General features: G+C 34.8%; 1 pseudogene; it reads left to right on the top strand.

The window, feature by feature from the left end:
* Positions 1-3,873: 3,873 nt before the first annotated feature.
* Positions 3,874-4,356, top strand: LOC141492093 (UBX domain-containing protein 1 pseudogene; annotated as a pseudogene).
* Positions 4,357-5,258: the final 902 nt, after the last annotated feature.

The following is a 5,258-nucleotide window of genomic DNA, read 5'->3' as shown; positions in this document are numbered from 1 at the left end:
CTTTATAATATAATTTTAGATCAGGTAGGGCTATCCACCTTCTTTTGCACTTTTTTTTCATTAAGCTCCTGGCAATTCTTGACGTTTTATTTCTCCATATGAATTTACTTACAATTTTTTTCTAACTCATTAAAGTAATTTTTTGGAATTTTGATTGGTAGGACACTAAACAGGTAGTTTGGTTTTGGTAGAATTGTTATTTTTATTATATTAGCTCTACCTATCCTTGGGCAGTTGATATTTGCCCAGTTTTTTAAATCGAATTTAATTTGTGTGAGAAGTGTTTTATAATTGTTTTCAAAAAGGTTCTGAGTCTGTCTTGGCAAACAGACTCCCAGATATTTTACACTGTCTGAGGTTACTTTGAATGGGATTTCTCTTTCTAGCTCTTCCTGCTGTTTCTTGCTAGTTATATATAGAAATGTTGAGGATTTATGGGGGTTTATTTTATAACCTGCAACTTTGCTAAAATTGCTAATTGTTTCTAGTAGTTTCTTGGATGATTTCTTGGGATTCTCTAGGTAGACCATCATGTCATATGCAAAGAGTGAGAGTTTCGTCTCTTCCTTCCCAATTCTAATTCCTTCAATTTCTTTTTCTTCTCTAATTGCTGATGCTAACATTTCTAATACAATATTGAATAGTAGTGGTGATAATGGGCACCCTTGTTTCACCCCTGATCTTATTGGGAATGCCTCTAGCCTCTCCCCATTGAATATAATGCTTGTTGATGGTTTCAGATAGATACTGCTAATTATTTTATGGAACAGTCCATTTATTCCTACACTCTCTAGTGTTTTTAATAGGAATGGGTGCTGTATTTTGTCAAAAGCTTTTTCAGCATCTATTGATATGATCATATGATTTCTGATAGGTTTGTTGTTGATATTATTGAGTATATTAACAGTTTTCCTAATATTGAACCAACCCTGCATTCCTGGAATAAATCCTACTTGATCATAATGTATTATCCTAGTGATGACTTGTTGTAATCGTTTTGCTAAGTTTTTATTTAAGACTTTGGCATCTATATTCATCAGGGAAATAGGTCTATAATTTTCTTTCTCTGTTTTACCTCTTCCTGGTTTAGGTAGCAGTACCATATTGGTTTCATAGAAAGAGTTAGGCAGAGTTCCATCTTTCCCTATTTTTCTAAAGATTTTATATAGGATTGGAACCAATTGTTCCTTAAATGTTTGGTAGAATTCACTTGTGAATCCATCAGGCCCTGGAGATTATTTTTTTAGGGAGTTCAATAATGGCTTGCTGAATTTCTTTTTCTGAGATAGGGCTGTATAGGTATTTAATCTCTTCTTCATTTAACCTGGGCAACTTATATTTTTGTAAATATTTATCCATTACACTTAGATTATCAAATTTATTGGCATAGAGTTGAGCAAAATAATTTTGAATTATTACTTTAATTTTCTCCTCATTGGTGCTGAGTTTACCTTTTTCATTTATGGTACTAGCAATTTGGTTTGCTTCTTCCTTTTTTTAAAATCAATTTGACCAGAGGTTTATCAATTTTATTGTTTTTTTTCATAATGCCAACTTTTGGTTTTATTTATTAATTCAATAGGTTTTTTTGCTTTTTATTTTATTAATTTTTCCTTTAATTTTTAGAATTTCTAATTTGGTATTTAATTGGAGATTTTTGATTCGTTCTTTCTCTAATTTTTTTACTTGCATTTTTAATGAACTATAAATTTTTAAAGGTAATAGAGTCCAATTCTATGCCAAGTTGAGAGTTTTGAATTACCACTAAAAATGTCTTAAAAAGAAAATAGCATGAAAAAACAATGCTTTATAATTATTATTTAGGTTAATATGTGGAAGATGTTCTAAAGGAGGAAGAAACTGAACACATGAAAATTAATCAGAAAGGTATAATAATGAAGCAAGTAGAGAAGGAAATATCAAATAACTCCATTATCTTTGCCAAGAAATCACAAATGGGATCACAAAGGGTCAGGAGAATTGAAAGGACTGAACATCAACAAATCACTGAGAAGAGATGAGGACTGAAATATGGTAATCATTTTGAGATGAGTTGTGGGAGCTTAGAGATGTTGTGGAGGTAAAATTACTTTAAACTCAACAGATAATTGATTAAATATCAGGGGTAGAAAAGGATAATGAGTCAGGTGAAAATATAGATTGCTAGATAGATACTAGTAAACATCAATAGAAATTAAGGAGCTCTGAAAGAGTGGTATATTCTAGCATGAGTGTTCCAAGTTTGAAAAGGTCATCTCCTATGTCATTTTTTCTAGAGGTACAATGGTATATTTAATGTAGTTCCATACTGGACAAATGTTATTAAAATGGCTTAGGGAATAATAATACTTCTCTTTTAGCAGCACTTTCAGTGGTTTTCTGCATTCTCTTGACTAGTACAATAAAAGAGGTTTTGCAATGTTGGCTATCAATGGTCTTCAAAGTTCGACTGTATTAGAATAATTAGTAGATCAATGAACATTTATTAAACAATGTCCCAGAAACTGTACTAATCCCTGGGAATACAAATCTGAAAAATAAAAGAAACTTCCTGGACTCCAAGAGCAAACAGCATGAGAGAAAACAGATAAAGGAGATATGGAAACTATCCATTAGCATGATATATTGAGGAACTGCCATGGCGTTCAGCAAGGGATGAAATGAGGAGATTGATTACCTGGCTGTCCTCTTTAAATGTGGGATCTTTTCAGTTCTCTGCCTTACAATAATAAGGAGATGTTTCAGTATACAACAACATATAACTATCATTGCTGAAGTAATCAGACAATAGTAAGTGGTTCCTGAGGAATAATGGAGAAATCCAGAGGAATGTTCTTTACAAATAGAACTTCAGGGCTGTTTTCTCTCCACTATGTAATTAGGATGACAAATCAGTGGACAGATATTACAAGTAAGGTATAAGTGACCATGAAATAATTCTGTAATAAAGGAATATGAGGAGTATATTAAAGGGGACTTCTCTAGGGGATACCTAGATAGCATGTTCATCATGCCATTATTAATGTAAGTAATGGCTTTAGTAAAGTAATTAAGACTAGAAACATAACTATGACTTATTTGAAACTCCATGAATTGTTGACATCACAAAAAAGGAAGGAGTGGAAAAATAGATGAAGAAGACCTTGGGCAAAACTTTAGAGGTAGGCGCAGCTAGGTGGCTAGATGGTGCAGTGGATAAAGCCCTGGAGTTAGGAAGTTAGGAAGACCTGAGTCCAAATTTGGTCTCAGACACTTAATAATAGACTAGCTGTATGAACTTGGGCAAGTCATTTAACCCCCTTGCCTTAAATAAATAAAATTTGAAAAAATAATTTTAGAGGTAAGAGGTAATTGATCATCCAGTAAAGGAAATTAAGGAGGAGAAACAACGTAAGAAAGAGGAAAAGCAGGAGAAATGAGTATCATAAAACCAAGTGAGAAGGGAAAATATATCAGGATGAGATATTGAAGAGACATAATGAAAAATAAATTAATCAATACCTAGAAAAATCTTGTATAATATGCTAGACTTGGAGCCAAAAGTCTGTTTAACTTTGCAGTTTTCTCAAACTGGCGATGGAAACGGAACCTGCCTCAGAGTTGTTGTGATGATCAAATAAAATAAGATATGAAGTGATCTGTGATCATGAAAGCGCTATAGAAGTGCTAATGATTATTATTAATATTAATAATAAAGACATGACAAAACCCAATAATTTGCCAGGTTCTTAGCAAAAAAAAAAAAACCCTACAATGAAACATTTATTTATCTTGAGAAATTTACATTTTAGTAGAGGAGATGATATGTGTAAGTAGATAGATAGAAGCAAGGAATAAGAGCAATGAGTCTGTGGAGTAAGAGAGGGAGTGTAGATGGCAGAATCAAGAATAAGGCATTGCCTACAGAAGAATGAGATGTACCAGGGATTTCAGGAATAGAGGATAGAGAAAGCTGAAGAGAACACAGCCTGCTAGTCCATGAAAAGATTGAAAGGGATAAAATAGAGAGCTAAGAAGTTTAGTGATGCTACCTCATGGATGACTTTCTTTGCAACTAAGCCAGATCTTGTTCCTTCTTCTCTTAGTGAGGAGCTTCCCACCAAGTGAGAGGAATTTCAGAATCACATTCAGGTTCAGTTGCCTGATGGGATATTCCTGACCCAGACATTCAAGGACAAAGAACAACTGGCTGCAATTTAGTGGATCTACATTCAAGGGAGAAATTAGGGGGTGGGTAGGATCCTGTGTAGTTGCTAGGTGACTTAGTTTTCCAAAGCCGATATGGAACTACCACTTCATGAACTTGGAATTGTGCCTTCTACTGTCATCATTATAGACAAGAAATTTGCCAGCTGAAGGGGTCTATAGTTTTCTCACCTCCTCAGACCTACTGCGCCTCCTCTGACAGATCATTGATATCCCCTCCCTAACAAACACATCTACCCAAGTTGAAGATCTTCCAACTGGCTTGCTATGCCATTGGTCTGTTGAGTTGGGACCCAGGCACCTTGGCTAAAGATCTCTGCTGACCTCCTTCACAAACATAGCATACTGGTCTCTGCTCCCTGCATTGGGTTCATCTCTTTGTGCTGGGTCATGCTCCATTTCCATCATAAGAAGACTGACCTTTTCTGAAATCCTTCCCAGATGTCTTAGGTTGGACAGTGCTTCATTCTGTTCTTTTGTTGCTTCTCTAACTCTAGAATCTATTTAGAGGTTTGATTAACATTGTTTCTGAAGGAAACCTCGGAGAACTTAGGGAAATGCCTGTCTTCTCTCTACCATCTTGATTCTACCCTCTCAGAACATCCAATACATTTTCTTTAAGAAAAATATAACAATCTATTCATACAGTGGGGGAAGAGAAAGAAGAGTTCAGGAAGAACAAGGGGCCTGAGGCAGGGTCTGGTTTTATTTACAAGGGGTATGTGGAGTGTGGTGGGGACTAGGTCAAGGCACAGACCTAGACCCTCAGACCAAGCCCAAAGAACCTCTTCCTTCTCTCTAAATCCCTTCCCCAAAGATCTAATGAAAATTCTCTGCTAAAAGCTAGATTGATCAGGTAACTTAATGTGCAGGGGAGGACAAACATGATGCAATCACAAAACAAATCACAAAACAAAACTGAGGCTTTTTGTTGGAAACCATGAACATCTTGTATGAATCAAGAAAAGTCTCCTCTAAAAGATAATACTTGAGCATTAAAATAAACTTTGAATGGAAAGGAAAAAGGAATTAAATGTAGCACTTGATAAATT

The sequence above is a fragment of the Macrotis lagotis genome, chromosome 6, assembly GCF_037893015.1.
Source record: "Macrotis lagotis isolate mMagLag1 chromosome 6, bilby.v1.9.chrom.fasta, whole genome shotgun sequence".
NCBI classification, from domain to species: Eukaryota; Metazoa; Chordata; class Mammalia; order Peramelemorphia; family Peramelidae; genus Macrotis; species Macrotis lagotis.
The sequence above is the reverse complement of the archived record's forward strand: the minus strand, read 5'-3'. Positions and strand labels throughout refer to the sequence as shown.